We start from the raw sequence: 16,648 nt of genomic DNA, 5'->3' as shown, positions 1-16,648 counted from the left end.
AGCAAAGCCGATATTTTTTTAATATAACAATGTTGTTTACCTTGCGCTCCAAGGTTGAAGATCAAAAGAAATAATGGTGATATATTTTCTTTGAAAACTTGTTCGGAGCAAATGCCCCCCTGAAAAATGGCACATGCACTTCAACTTTCTACATCAGGACATAATTTGAAAGAGTAACACATGAAAGTTTCATGAGAATTCTCTAATTTTTGTGTGCTGTCTCACTTTCCTTCATTATGTTATGCATATGTCGCATGCGTTTGGGGGCTTAGCCCCCGCTAGCCCCTACCTAACTACACCCATGTATTGAATTTCGTTCGGTAAGCTCAAGGGATGACGAAATATTTTCAGGTTCTCTCTTTCTTCCTTTCTATTCCTCCCTCTCTCCCCCCTCTATTCTTTATTCTTCTATTTCTCTGCCTGTCGCTTTGTTCCTGTATTTTTCCTCTTTATTTTTCTTTCTTCCTCAATCTCGTTCTTTTTTCTCTTCCTTCCTGTTTCTTTATCCCTTCTTTCTCTGTCTGCCTATTTTTTCAATATATCTTTCTCTTTATCAGGGACGGCGACAGGGGTGGGCACGGGTGGGCAAGCGCCCACCCAAAAATTCCAGTGCCCACCCGATTGCCCACCCAATCAAATTCAATAAGCACATATACTCGGGGATGAATGATTAAATATTTAAGTGTAACCTGGTGTTCATAACATGTATATTTTACTTGTGAATATTATCTATGCTGGAAATGTTCACATATTTCAACCCAGGGGGTGCTCGTTCGGCGGCGCAGATCGTATGCGCAGTTGTCCGTGGATGCATGACGTCACCATCGAAACACTCGGCACGGAAAAGGCTGGTTCCTTATGCAAATATTGAGAAATTTGACAACGAATATCTTCTAAAATATAGTAGCAAGGGAAAAGTTACAACTTTTACTGTTAAGATTCATCCTTCCTAATCAATTTATCACAAAGTTGATTCAAATGTGTAAAATGGTTTTCAAGAAATCGTGTTACAAAGGAACCCCTGTTTTGTTCTCTCCAGGCTTCCAATGTAAGGGAGTTTTAACATAAGCGCGCTGGATTTCTCTTTGCTCTATGTTTTGAAATAATATTATTTTGTTCTTGTCAACTGAAATCATGCCTAAATGCTATGGAAAGCTGTGAAAACTATTATCACTAACGGAAGAAATCTAAAATATCACAGCTTGATTGATATAAAAAATGCGAGATTGCCCATTTTTGTGAAAAAGGCATTGTGCGAGATCTAAAAGCAGAACTTTATAATATTGTATGTAAATGTAAGGGTGTAATAAACGTGACTGCTTCCCAGGCACGTATCCAAGGGGGGGCTTAGGGGGCTCAAGCCCCCCCCCCCGAAAGTTTTCGGTTTACACGATAAAATGAGATTTTTTTGTTTCTTGGGGTGTCAAATAAAATAATGTGACGTTAATTTAAGGAGATAAATAATTATCGAGGCAAGACGGAGAATATTCTATAACCCTGTTATTGGTAACAGCTCGTATCCAAGGTGGGAATCAGGGGGCTCAAGCTCCCCTTCAGAAAATTTTCAGTTTACGCTAGATAAAATTAGGTTTTTGGCTTCTTGAATAATATGGTGATAATTTGAGAGAGATAATTATCTAGGCAAGACGGAGAATGTTCTATAAGCCTGTTATTGTTAATAGCGCGTATCCAAGGTAGGGATCAGGTGGTTCGAGGCCCCTCCCCCCAAGGAATTTTTTCAGTTTACACTGATAAAATTAGGTTTTTGACTTCTTGAATAATGTGATGGTAATTTAAGGAGAGGAATAATTATCGAGACAAGACGGAGAATGTTCTATAACCCTGTTATTGTTAATAGTGCGTATCCAAGGTGGGGATCGTAACTCGTGGACTCCCCCCACCAGTAAAGTTTTCATTTTACACTAGATAAAATTAGGTTTCTGTCTTCCTGAATCCTGTCGGATTCCAGTTCCCACCACACAGTTTGAATCTTGCGTTGTCGAGTGGATTGTGCATTCCGTGCATGTGTAATACCTTCGTAAAAACACTTCTGATACATAGATGTTTTGATGCCTGATGAGAAGAAATGGACAAACATACATACTGAGATGGTTCCGGCACACAATATTAATGCATGGAAACAGAGGAGTTGAGTGGTAGAAAATGTCCCGATTTCACGTTCTGATTAAAATGACAGCCTTAAACGCCGCACCCCGTGGCGCTGCGACGCTGGGGGTCCCGGGTTCGAATCCCGATCGGGCATGGTTGTTTGTAAATGTCCATTCATCAATTTCATAATTTCATCCCTCATCCCCATCTTCGCAACTTAGCCAAGAGACACAAAACGCGAAGTAAAATAAAACAAATCAAACAAACAAATAAAGACAGCCTTAAACAGTGGCGACATTTAGGAGATAGTTGCTCCCCATTCTTTTGCCTCCACACTATCACACTATGACCTCTTAATGCTTGTCTCCTTGTCCACCCTCGCCCCAACATTTTGGAACCCAATTGCCACCACTGGCCTTAAACATACAATTGTGATAGCCCTTTAAAAAATGGTGTTCAGCCGCCGCCCCGAAAAGAATTCCTGGATACGTGCCTGCTGCTTCCCGTAAAATATCACTGAACTCCCCGTTCTTCTTCTTCTGTCTTTTCTTTAGCGCCGTCAATAGCTTCAACACGTTGTTTTTATATATATATATTTGTCACATATTTGTTTTAATTAGTATTCTGCTCGTTCCGCCACCTGAACGCAGCAGCTCGGAAATGGCAGGCTTCAGAAGTTAACTCATCCAAATTAAACAGGTATGTGCTCTCTCTAAATTTAAATCATAGTTCACAAATAATTTGATTAAAAGTTTTAAAAGTATCTATTTTACTTAATAGCGTATTAATTGGTGCATTCTTCTCCAGCATAGCCATAGGCAGTGACCACACTACGGGAGGGGGGGGGGCAGGAACGCCCCCCAATTCTCGTTCGACAATTTCTCTCTCTCTCTTATCTGCCCCCAGTAAAACGACGGAATAATAAAAATGATTGCCCCGGGAAAATATGATTTACCCCTCCATCTTTACTATTGCGCTGTCACTAGCTACAACATATTTTGATTTCTATTGTTCCCACATATTTATTTTAATTTTAGTATTGTGAATCATATTCCACTGTGTAACCTCACGTAGCCAAACCCCCCCCCCCCCACACACACACACGTACGACTTCAGTTGTAAGTTTTAGACTAAGCTTGTCAAATATCCACTTATATCTTTGTATTCTTGAGCCATTTAAAAAAAATCATTTCGCCCCTTCTTCTGGACTATTTCATAGGTATGTTTTCCCACTGGAAGCCCCTTTGCAGATCGAGATCCGGGGCTATAGCCTTCCCAAGCCAGCGTCCCCTCCAAATACTCTCTTGGCCTCATGAAAGAAAAATATATGTATTTATACGAAATATTAATTTGACTTGGCAGTTTCTCTTTTCGAACAGGAATAAGTTTTAAATTTTAATAGCTTATACATTTACACTATCAATTTTGAGTAAAGGTTTTGCGTAACCCTAAAAGTACATTTAGAGACTGCAAGGTCAACTCTCGATATTTCCGATATATTAAAAATTTTCATCACAACGTCTTGTAATAATTATTTGTTACTTCAATAACCTCCTCGCAAATGTTTCTCGCATATTAAAACATAGATGCCAATTTCTGTTTATTTCCTTGTAATTCTGACCTCCGTGGCGAAGTGGTTAGCACAACGCTTTACGATGCCAAGGGCCCCCAGGTTCGAATCCCCGCCCGGTCATGGGTCTACTTTCCTTTCTTCAATTTCATCATATCATCACGCATCCTCATCTTTGCGATTAGCCATATGTAACAGATAAGCGAAGTAAAATAAACTAAGTCTATTAATCAATTATTTTTTTAAACTCTTTAATTCTTCTTTAGCATGCCACGTTTTTGTTAAAATTATATTACGATTTGTAAAATGACGAAATTCTAAAGGAGAACACGCAAATTTCTTTGTAGCGCATCGGTCAGAAAGTTTCAGGAATATGGATTTTCAAAATACAATTTTTTCACATGTGCTTTGCCCCCTTTTAAAAGTAGCGCGTTTTCAATTATGTTACTAATCGTTAAAAGGATGCCTCAATACCATCTTGGAGGATGACAATTATTATTTTCCCCCTCCTAAAAGTAATAATATACTTTCGCTCTCTGAATCTCCCATATAAATGCTAGGGGCAGTCTGCTTCAGCCGAGCTCACTGCTTCTCCGGCGACGTCACGCGTTCGTGCAAGATCGGCAATCTTCGGATGGCTTTACCTAATCTCTATATTCCTTGATTTCAACCCATAAAAAGTAGTGTTGCCCACGAGACGAGACTTTGGTCTGTCTCGTCTCGTGGAAATGCTGTCAAATGCTGTCTCGTCTCGAAAATATTCGTTTGTCTCGGGACACATGATCAATCTCGTCTCGTCTCGAATTTTTAAAAGCCTGTCCCGTCTCGTCCCGTGGGCAACACTAATAAAAAGCCACTTTTGTCATTGTTGAAACAAAAACTGTGATCAAATTAATACTTCCATGTTTAAAAGCAGCTAGTAGGCTTAGGAGGCTCAAAATTATGCAGGGTATGATCAAGATTAAATCAGAATTGAGGGTGAACTTGAGGACTGCAGCACCGGGCTTCCACTACGTATATATATTCCGGCCTGGCTATGATTAAAATAATCTCCAAATAAACAAATCTAAACATCATCTTAGCGTTACTTCCTCCAGCAACAGAATAAATTATTTCGACTTTTTAATTAATATTAGAATAATTTAAGCAAGAAGACTTAGTTAGATGGGCAGGCCATGTGACACGAATGGCAGAGGAAGGATTAGTTTACAGAATTCTTGTTGGGAAACCTGATGGTAAGGGACCAGTAGGAAGGCTAAGACGAGGATGGAGGGATAACGTTGAGATGGACCTAAAATAAATAGGTAAGGATGGGAAAGATTGGATTGATCTTGCCCAGGATAGGGACAGATGGAAGGCTTGTGTTGATGCAGCCATAAACCTTCGGGTTTAAGTATGCTATAGAGCAGGCATGTCCAACGCGTCAATCGCTATTGACCGGTCGATCTCGGGGCGTTTGTTGGTCGATCGCAGTTATCTATTGTAATTATACGAATATACGTTATTTTAATTCAACTTCTATAATGTATAATGGCTGAGTAGGTACAGATTTTTGCAAGGATTAACGATTAATAGTAGCTCACTGCCTGTTGTGACAATAAAAAGTAGATCACTGCTTGATTGAAGTTAGACATGCCTGCTATAGAGTATAATATAATTTTAATTAGCTCCGCATTGAAATTACAGAAGTGTCCCTTTTTTTCATTACAATTTTTATAAACCTGTCATCTTCAAATATCAATATGGTATACGAAATATCAACTTTAGATTCGTTCTACTAATAAAAAGAAATCACAACAATCACTACAATACCGAAGTTAATAAATTTTAATAAATCAGTTATATACAGAATTATTCAATTGCTAATGAGTGGCTTATTCTATTTAGAAATCCTCGTTTCACACACAAATTTTGTCACATAAATCAGCCGAAAGTGTCAACAGAATCTGTAGATGCAGCTGAAGTAAAGAAAAAAGTTATGTCACGAAGTATATAGAAGACGATTTTGTTAGTTTGTTTCTAAGCCCACTTTCATGCTCAGATAGGCTAATCGGGACTAAACCTACAGTTTAACGTGCAGTCCGAACCAGTGTGCATTGTGCTTCTACGCCCTCCCTTGCCCGGGAAAACAAATGCTACCACTACCTAGATAGAGGCGGCAAAATCTCCCTCGGACAAGCGAAATAGCGTTACGGTCCAGGTTAAGTTCGTGTGTAGGAACCGGTGACCAACAGTGCATAGTAATAAGCCATATCGAATAAAAACAAAGACATATGTACTTCCAAATTACCACCTCTTTACCTGTAGCCGGGAAGCGGCTAGCTGCATACCTGAAAATCACGGGTAGCGACATGCATACGAAAATGATATAGCCCAAAATTAACATGAAAATAAAAAGTATATTCTACTCATAACCAACAAAAATGGAATTATTACAGGTCCCCACACTTGCACTCTCACATTCTCTCTCAGATTCAATCCTCATGGGGTCATCGACACAAGAAATTATACATGACATGTACAGGTTTTATGACGACAAGCCCTAATTATTGCATTCTCAATTAATTTTATCTTACTTTTTGTCTAATCAGGTCATTTGTGATTTTTCTCCAGTGCTACTTAAATCCTAGCCAGCCCTTACTTAAGTTCACCTTTTGTTTTTAAAAAAGAAACTAGTCGGCGCGGTGACCATACATTACTTGACCAGTATAAACAAAGGCGTCTCAACGGCAATTACATTCACGTGGGCGGACGTTTTCCTTTTACAAGACCTCACGTGGTTCCAAACATAACAAATAACCTCCGTTGAGTGGCGCAAACATATACTCTCTAGCAGGCGGGACTTAAACACTTCGCCGCGACGAGCAATTCACATTACCAGGCAAATACTTTAACAAATAATCACATATGCGACCGGACATAGCTAGCAGCGACACAGCGCTGACACATAAAAATGAACAAACCTCAAGTAGAATATGCAATTAAGCGGGCGGCGCTTTACTCTAATAGTACGCACTTTAAACAAATACAAAGGAGCACAAACGACAATGAATTTAAGATCATAAAAAAAAATATCACAAGGAATACGAAAAATTGACCTGAGACGAACAGATTACAAGTGACAAGCGCGACGGGAGTTTGGTATGAAGTTCGAGTTGAGTGGGCGTTTTCAAAATGTCGACGAATTTCAAGGGCGTTCTCTAAATCAATCGGGCCGTCACGTGTTAAGGTTCACACAGATGAATACATTACCATCTCTCAGCTTCCGGGGTGCATCCTGGCGTCTTTATGGGCGATTGAAAACACATAGTATCCACGCGAAAGGTTTCCTGGGTCGTGACGATGAAGATGCAAAAAGGGTTCAAACACCTAGTTCCCCGGCTCCTCTTCCTCTCGGGATCGGTGGATCTCCGTGGTATGGCGCGGTTCGGACGTCGCATCTGAGCGGGCGTCGTCGGCGTCGTCGGGGCGTCAACATCTCTCTCTACGTCTCTCTGTCGCGGTTGGTAGGCGTCGTCGGGGCGTCAACGTGGCGGATGGTAGGCGTCGTCGGCGTCGTCGGGGCGTCAACATCTCTCTCTACGTCTCTCTGTCGCGGCTGGTAGGCGTCGTCGGGGCGTCAACGTGGCGGATGGTAGGCGTCGTCGACGTGGCGGATGGTAGGCATCGTCGGCGTATCGATAGGGCGGCGTTCGACGTTCTCTCTCTCTCCATGGCGGCGGATAGGCATAATCGGCGTAGCTTCTTCTGACCTCGGGCGAATCGACGTAACGCCCCCATCTCTCTTCTTCCTCTAGCCCGCCATAGTTTCCGGTGTTCCTCGTTTCTCAAAAATTATAAATGGCGTAAGGTAATCACGGAAACACGGTTTCGCTTCAACTTCCCCCAGCGGTTGAGGTAGGCGCACTCGTGTAGACTTACTGCCTAACACACACACTGGTGTTCGCACAACACAACAAAGTCCACTGTACACGAAAGGTAGCACGAAGGTGATCTCGTTCCAAGAATCGCGGCAAAACTGTATATGGAGAGGTAGCACGGAGCTTCTCTCGCTACAAGGATCGCGGTAAGACTGTGTGTCGAAAAACCATGTCCTTCGTTTTATTTAGATTTTGAAAAACGACGCTAGGCGATCGTTGAAGCGACGCTTCCGAAGAGGTCAGTCCACTTTGCTCTATTGTCTCCAAACTAGGACGTACCGTGTCCGAAGTTGACTTTAAGCGGATTATGGCTGTCGCCCATAGCTCAATTGCAATCGCTGTCCACAAACTGATCAATTAGAACCGATTTGATCTGGCGTCCGTAATTGTCGCTTGATCGTGACGAAACTCCACACATCTGTCCTTGCACATATGCCGCTGCGCTGGTATAAGTTTCACATGAATCGGACCGTTGGAAACCGAGATATTTAAATGTTTGTCATTACGGTCGAATTTCCTAAGCTTTAGACGCATAGCGTGACCCTTCAGGTGCTCACCCTTAACACAAGCGAATGTCTCGTTCCTCCCGTCGGCTTGGCAAAAATCAAATATGTAATCTTACAAATTAAAACACTTAACACTTTGAATCAACACGTCTTTTTACCGCTACATACATGAATAATAATGATAATAATAATGACGGTAAATCTGACTGTCACACTTCAACCAGAGGAGGGGGGGAGTCAAACACAGGACCTCTTCATTATAATGCGACAGCGTTATGCCATTGGGGAAAAATATACAGAAAGAACTCGCACCAAACGTGGCATTTTATCACCACAGAATATGCGTCTATTTTAAGAGGGTGATTGCCTGAGACAAATATTTGAGACTTTCGGAAAACAACGTCATTGTTCACGGAATTAGCTGCCTTGATCCACTAATGAAACGCTGTGCGATTGAAATTACCACCTCAACGTTCTAAGAGGTATAAACTAATGAAACTCCATTTTTGGAAGAGTAAGTTCTGGTTGACTTGTTTTATTGTAAGTCATTTTTCTGCTAATTTTAATAATGACGATGTTATAAGGTTCAATGGTGATTAGATGAAAGTAACGAAGGGGCGAAAACAAACACACGCTGACACTAAAAATACAAACCCTCATAAATTATTACTTTGACAGTGGTTCCAGGCGCCAGAGACTCGTTGCCCTGAAAGAATAAAGTTTCCAGGGTGTGCTACACAGGATAGAGGTTGACATTCTAGTGTGTTCGAAATGGTCACACCTTACAATCCAATAAAAAATAGATGAAGTATTACTGGTACGATGATCAACTTCGATGAATTTCTTGTGTCCTAAATCATTTTGTATTGCTTCTCCCGCATTAGTAATATGACAGTTTTTCAGAAAACGAATATCAACTTACCTAATAACCTCTTAAAGTCTGATCAGATTTCTCATTCTTACTTGTTTATTATCGTTCGCTGCGGGACGGCGTAGGTTCGAATCCGGCTCTGGTCGGAATTTATTCGGCCTACGTATAGGGCCGGTGGCAACCCACCATCGTGAGGAAATTGGGAAGCACCGAGTGAGTGAGCGTAACCCGATCGAGAAGACCTACAACGGCTGGGGGTTCGTCGGGCTGATCCCACGACACCCCAATACTGGTCTAAGATCTCCACGCTATAACAGGTGACGGAGGAACAGTGTGGGAGGGAGACCAGCAGTCGGTAGGTAAGCCAAGGCCCTCAAGGGGTGTCGCGCTATGGGTTATTATTATTACTTGTTTATTACTTATGACGAGTGATATTTTGTCAAAATAGCCTTTTATTAGCCTAGGGATACTTAATGGACAATGAACAAATAATTTGTTTTCCGTGTGTGTTTTAAATCATTCCTAATAAGACGTTCATTTTAATCCAAACATTCAGTGGCGGGGATTAGGAGGAGCGGGAAGTGGGGGATGCAGTTCCCCAGCCACATTTTGCCACTTTTTGCCCCCGCACTATGGCCTCTTTATGCTAAGCCTTTTCTACCAAGAAAACGTATATTCAGGGGTGCCCACAGGGGGGATTATGGCGCAGGCTGCGCCATCGAGATTCTTTGGGAGATTTTTTTCCCTTCAAATAATGTAAAATTGAATTTATATATTTTTCCAAAATACAGGTAAAAATTTTACACCTTAAATTCACCATATTTAATCCATTAGATGAAGAAAAGAAAGCGTTTAAGGTCATTATTGAAGGTGCGAGGGGGGGAGGGGATAAATATCCAACTCTCATATATTAGGCCTTAATTGACACGTGGGTTCTGGGGGGAATTCTGAATTAAACGTTGGCGGGGACAATATTCAGTCTTAGATTATGGCGGGTATTTTAGTTAGAAGGGCATTGAGCATTAAGGTGTCCAATTCTTGTGTATTACTATTGTCTTAGAATGTTGCAGACATTCTGGTGTGGAGACTGAGAATTAATTTTTTGGAGGAGGCAATATCCAGTCTTCAATATCAACAGTAAGTCTAAAATTGGAATAGACATTTTTGTGGTAGGATTGAGTATTAAATTTAAAGGGGGAGATAGGAAGCTTTTGATAAAGTGTTAAATCTTAGATTGTCAAGGGATTTCTGTAGTAAAGAGAGAGTTTGAACATTAAAATTTGGAGACTGTATTTAGCGATATGTTATCCACACGTTTTCGACCCCAAACGTGCCAAAACAGAAGTTGGAAAAGACTAAATATCCCGGGATCCTAAGAAAGTATTGACACCCCGTTAAATTAATATTCTTGAAAGCCTGCAAAGAAATGGATGTAAATATGTTCTTGCTTGCTTCGCTAGCAATAATGTTTTTGTTGCAACAATGCGTGTTTGGCGCTTTACTGAGGTGGATGTGAATTTTTATGCTATAGCTGCATTACAAGACATGAGCGATATTCTTCATATTCATGAGTAACATCACTTCTTAAAATATAGTGCTTAGTGTTGGTATACTGCTTATTTTAAAGCAGGTGCATCATTTGTAACAAAAAGCTAAGAAAAAAGTTACTTTGGGCGTAGGTATTACGATATAGTTTCAGGGTGCAAATGATATGATTTGGGGGGGGGACGGATGACATGGACATGATTTTTGTGGGGATGCGCCATTGGCTTTGGCGGGGATGGACACCCCTGCGTATATTGTCCTTGCCCCTCAAATGTTGGAACCCAATCGCTGCTACTACAAACATTCAGATAGATTTGTCAGTTGTATAAACCTTGTAAGCTAAGAAAAGTAACCCCCCCAAGGAGTAAGAAAACTATTTCAGTCAAAAAATTATACGATAAAAATACTATGCTATGGAACATACATTTAAATTACGAGAAACTTCACGATTGTCTACCATCGCACTTTCTATCATTGTCACCGAATACATAAAATCAAGTATGTGCCTTGTATTTGCAACACAAGCTTAAACCTAATTCACATATATTTCACTGTATTAACATGCATGAAAGAATGTGATTAGAATGTATGGCTGCGCATGTGTAAACACTTCCTTGAAATAATTGTGTCCATCAGAGACAAAACGAAAGGAAATGGAACAAGATGCGACAATAGATTAGGAAAATATGAAAAGAAGGAAAGGGAAAAGAAGTAAGAGGAAAATCGGGAGTGTAAGAGAGAGAGAGATGGACACATACGTCTTACGTACACATACATGGTCTTACATTTATACTGCCCACCCTAATCTATCACTATGGAGCTTCTGCCCACCCGGTCGAAAATTTCTGGCGCCGCCCCTGCTCTTTATACAACTCCCCCCCTCATACATGCATGTATTGTTGTGTGTCCTTCTGTTTGTGAGATTCTTGCTTTTCTATAAATGATTCTGAAAATCTCTCGTGTCTACTTAGGTTGGCAGAAAGGTGACCCAAGGCTATTTCACGGTGGGTTAAAGCCCACCTTCGTCCACCCGTGAATACGCTCCTGAGCTTAAGGTTTTCTAGAAACATTTGTTCAATGCAATGCTTAATGTAATTTTCCAATTTACCTCGTTATAGACAGTTTCATTTTCAGTAGTCCCCAAAACTCTCAACAGATGGCATACAAGATAACTAATATCACCAATAACGAATTATGATAAATTGGACTCTCCTCTCCACCCCCATAAAATATTCTTGGTGCTATTAAAGTTGTGATTATGCAAGCATCTGTTTCTTGCGATGTCGAAACTCAAAACTAGTTTCGCAACTCCTTACAGCAGCTATATCTTCCCCTTTTCATCGTTGCCCTTCATGCTGTCTCATACTAATATATGTTGAAATTGATTTGATTTGTTGTTCCTTTTATTATTATTTTACCTCGAAACCTTTCCGCATGAAAGAAGCGGTGAGTTGGCAACACCGAGAACTTATTCCTCTTGAAGTGCGAAAAACTAGTTTTCCCGACTTCCCTGTGCTTTTCCTTCAATACATGTCACGTGACATGCAGGGTTTCCACGACCCAAATGCTAAAATATTTTGTTTTGTTTACCTAAGTTTGCCACTGATGAAGACAAGTTTGTTGGGAGAGAACAATGTTGTGCTATCGAATTCTTACTCATTGTACTCTCTCAGTTTTTACTAATGAGTACAGTATAGTACCATGCATGAACATTGCAGTAATGTGGTTGTAGTTTACTTAGTATTATTTTATTTGTGATCAAGCCTCCTCGCCCGTGATCATAGGCGTGCGCACGGGGGGGGGGGGGGGGCAAGGGGGAAATTGCCCCCCCAATCATGGACGTCGCAATTTTTTCCACGGAGGGACAAGTAAGGTATTTTTGCATGGGTATATTACCCCGATAATAGTGTTGCCCCTCAAAAACAATACTTGAATTTGAAATTATCGCTTAAATGTAAATTACTATGACTTAAATCAAATTATACGTGTGAAATATATAATTTTAGGTTGACATTCGATTTCTAAGGGGGAGGTATGCCATCCTTGCCCTCTTCCAGAGGTCCTTGTCCCTACATTATTATACTTTCACCTAGAAATTTAGCGTAGAGGAATCTTATCGCCGTCATTAAAATATATTATATTCCTAAAGAGAATAAAGTATTTACAAGCGGATTAAAGTTCAAAGCAACTATGGGGGAAGAGGGTGCAGTGGCGCAACTACAGGGGGGCAATAGGCATTTTCCCCTCCCCAACCTTGGACGGAAATCAATTCTAGGGGGCAAGGGGGTAATATTGAGCTAAAAGAAAGCAAAACTAGTAGAATCTAAAAGTAGTAGGACACAAGGATACTCAAGATAGAATTAGTTTCACGTCTTTCATGCATTATTTCTTCCAGACGGCCAAAAGCACCTGCAGGGGACACAAAGGGGCAATTGTCACCCTCGATATCAAACTTTATACAAATAAAAACACATTTCGTAAAATTTTCTTGCTCGCTTGGCTCGCAATTTCTCCTTTTCTTGCAGTTCTGTTAAGTACAGAGCCATAGCTAGAGTGCTGCGGGAGTTGGCCCTGGGCGCCGAACGATCTAAATTAATGAAGATTGTAAAAGAGAATGCGTCACATAAAATTTTTTGTGCCATATTAAATCAATATTAGTATTTTCAATTAAAATTCGGATCTAAAAATTTTCTTGCTCGCTTCGCTCGCAATTTTTTGTTTTCTTTCATTTGTTTTGCTTCGCTTCTTGTGCCACTTTTAGCTAATTTGCGAAGATGGTGGATGAGTAATGATATGATGAAATTGATGAATAGACATCACAAATGTCCATGCCCAGGCCTGGATTGGAACCCGGGACCCCTGGCGTTGCAGCACGATGTTATGGTGCCTCTATGTTGCTGCATTATGCAATGAAACTAAAAACTGTGAGATACAGTTAGTTTTTTCTTTCCCCACTGAACTTTTATCAAGGCTCTTGTCCCCCCTAACCAGAGGGTCTGCGCACGCCTATGCCCGTGATTGATTGTGGTTTATTTTACCTCGATTTTCTTCCACTTTTGGCTAATCGCGAAGATGAGGATGAGTGATGATGTGATGAAATTGTTGAAGGGAAACTCACCAAGAACACCCCAGCCCATTCCGGGATTCGAATCCGGGACCCCTGGGATCGTAGTACGCTGTGCTAACCACTCTGCCACGGAGGCCGGCTCCTTGTCCAGTGGTCCGATGCATTCGGTTCGGGAATCGGCTATTACTAATTTACCAAGCTCATCTTCTATAATAATTCGGGGATCGTGATTTTATAATATTAAATGAAAGGGAAAAGAAAGAATGCTGGTGGTAGAACTGTTCAAAATTCTTGGCAGGGCAAACATCTGTGGATTTTTTACGATGAAAATATTTTGTAAAAATGGTGTTATTTATGAGATTTTTTTTTGAACTAACAACTCAAGTGTTTAAGCTCAAGTTTTTGAGTCTTATAAAAATTGGCGCCCTGTGTGTGTGATTATTTTATAGTGAACTTTGTACTGCCTCAAATGAAAACCATTCCTGGCTACTATTTGTAGGGGGTGGTGGAAGACGCAGCAAAATTCTTGCAGTCTTTTTCTCGGTTGTACGCCTTATTTCCGTTGAAATTTATTGAGCTTAGAAACTTTTCACAATCAGGCACGCTTATCTGCATTAGTTTTTACTTTGTCCATGTATTTTACAGTAGGATTCAAGGGCCTCCCCGATGGCGCAGCGTCGTCGCCTTGTAATCAAGGGGGTCCGGGTTCGATTCCCAGTGGAGGTACATAGTGGTTCGGATCCCACTTTAAACTGTAGGTCCAGTGCCGATTAGTCTTACTGTGCATAAAGTGCATAAAGTGGACACCAAAGCAACTCAACAGTGGGATCCACTAGTATTGCTCGGCAAATTGTCCATGATTATTTTCATTAATTTTTCTCTTACATCCTTAGTGTTTTTAAGCGATGGAATTTTATGTATACTGGTGCAGAAGATGTCAACAGCTTGTTTTGAGTTTTCTTATAATTCTTGAAGCTCTCATTGGGTGAAATGAAGTGCACGGTAATACTCATGGATCCCACTAGAAATTTCAATTAACAAATCGAGAAGCACTAAGTTTAGTTTTACCTTCTAAGCCGCATTGTTTTAACTTTTACTTGTTCCTATTGACTGATTGACAACCAGCAAACACTTCCGACAAAGTCATCAAAATTAGCCACTGCGCAGGAAGCACTCTCCCGATACAGTTGATTCAGATTATTACCATTTTAGCCCTGGCAACTCTGAAATCTCTAGCAAGGCCTCGAGACTTGTCTGTCACGAGTTGTAGCAGCTTCTAAACCGAAATGTTTCTTGCTGCCAAGTACAGTTATTGTGATTTCCGAAATAAGTACTGATTGTCATGTGCGTGTGAGGCTGCCAGAAGTTGGTGTGATATTCCTGAATTGCCAGAGGTTCGTATAACTGTAGATTAATATGTAGTTTCAGAGAGGAAAGGGAAAGTATAAAAGTACGTACTGAAAATTGCATTGTGTTCGACTTGCAATTGTTTGTACGCAGTGTTGCAAATTACAATATTTGAAATATACCAGGGAGACGTCAAGCAGTTGCACCTTCCAGACAACATTGCGGCTTCACTCTACAGAAGAATGAGGTGGTGGTTTTGGCCCGGTCTATTTCGCTGCAATTTTTGACAGGTGTAGTGAAGTGTCAGGCTGGTGAATAGAAACTGTGTTCAACCAAGTAGATGTACGCGAGAATAGCAGATTGAACAAACTCCCGCCTGTTGCCTTCAACGTTCATTTGATTTAACGCGTACCACGTGACCTTAAACGACAGATACAAACGGTTTAGACACCAAATACATTACGTGATATGAAATCAACGAAGTAGACGACTCTGTGTTGCACTTTGTAACCAATTAGACACGCGAGTGCAGAGAGCGTGAAAAGAGTACAGCGAATAATGCGGGACTCGCACGTTTTATGAAATCTCGTCTAGGTGTCACGCTGTAAAAACATGTAACCAAGGTGGCCTATGAACAAATTTCTATCATTAAGGGACCAAATATGCCAATAACACTGAAGAATGTTAGCGGCTTGCTGAATTTTTTATTGATTTTAGCACAAACAACATGTTTGGAAATTTGAAAGGAACAGCTTGTTCAAGGAGGGCCAATTTTTCAAGGACAGGTAAGCAAGGAATTTTCCAAAGGGGAGGGAGGGTGCAAATGAGGCATATTTTTCCGTTAATAGTGTTGCTCTCTCAGAAAAAAAAAAAACATTACAAAATTCTTCAGTTTGAAGTTATCATGTTCCGGCAACGCTCTTATACCTAATAACGTAATTTACTGTGACTGAAATGAAATTTTATTTGAGAAATATATAATTCTAGTGACGTCCTTTTTACAGCGGAGGCCGTTGACCTCTTTATCCCTTCTTCTGGACGTTCATGATTTTATATATCACGTATGTGGCCATAGAGTGTAAACATTCAGACACATTATAGTATTATTGAACAATGAAATCATCCTTTCCTTTAGAAACACACTTTATGAACCTTTGCAATACAACCAATGATTGTACAAAATTCAGTTATTAATAAAATGTTAAATACGTTCAAATGTTAAATACGTTAGATTGCTGAGTGTTCAATTTGTGTGCGTAAGGTAAAATAAAATAATCGTAAACTGCACACCAACTTCGTCTTTGTTGAAATCCCTTCTGCGTGGCGCACTATCCAACAACGAATTGTAACATGTCTTCGCGAACTTTGGACCTTTTCGTAACAGTCTTTGAAAAAGTAAGAAATGGTACATTTACTAGGCATGTTACATAGAACAAATAGAACGTATTACAATACAACCCACGTTAAATAGTTTCCGAGCGCGACCTGATGATATCTTGAAAGCAACTAATTTTTTTGTTCCAGTGCAACTTGGAGAATAGAGGAAGAACAAGTAGGCAGAAAATAAAACCGTTTATCAACAATGCTGAAAGAGACATAAACAATGAAAATTAGATATAGGCAATTATCGAAAAACCACGAAGAGACCACTTTGAGAAAGCATTGTTAACCATTGTTAACAACAATGCTGACGAAAGAAAGACCGGCCGCCGA

General features: G+C 40.5%; 1 protein-coding gene across 4 annotated transcripts in view; it reads left to right on the top strand.

The window, feature by feature from the left end:
- LOC145985281 (E3 ubiquitin-protein ligase SIAH1A-like) overlaps positions 1–16,648 on the top strand; it is a 166,702-nt gene that overhangs the window by 57,989 nt on the left and 92,065 nt on the right. For 2 of the 4 annotated variants that reach the window (XR_014441414.1, XM_083119101.1), the window contains exon 1: positions 14,842–14,982. The exons of the other annotated variants lie outside the window; for them this stretch is intronic. The gene's annotated coding sequence lies outside the window, so the exon portion shown is untranslated. Of the gene's footprint in view, positions 1–14,841; positions 14,983–16,648 lie in introns of those variants that run through there. 4 annotated transcript variants of the gene reach the window in all.

The sequence above is a fragment of the Lepisma saccharinum genome, chromosome 3 (assembly GCF_977018435.1).
Source record: "Lepisma saccharinum chromosome 3, izLepSacc3.1, whole genome shotgun sequence".
NCBI lineage: Eukaryota > Metazoa > Arthropoda > Insecta > Zygentoma > Lepismatidae > Lepisma > Lepisma saccharinum.
Note: the sequence above shows the minus strand (reverse complement) of the source record. Positions and strands in the feature narration are given on the sequence as shown.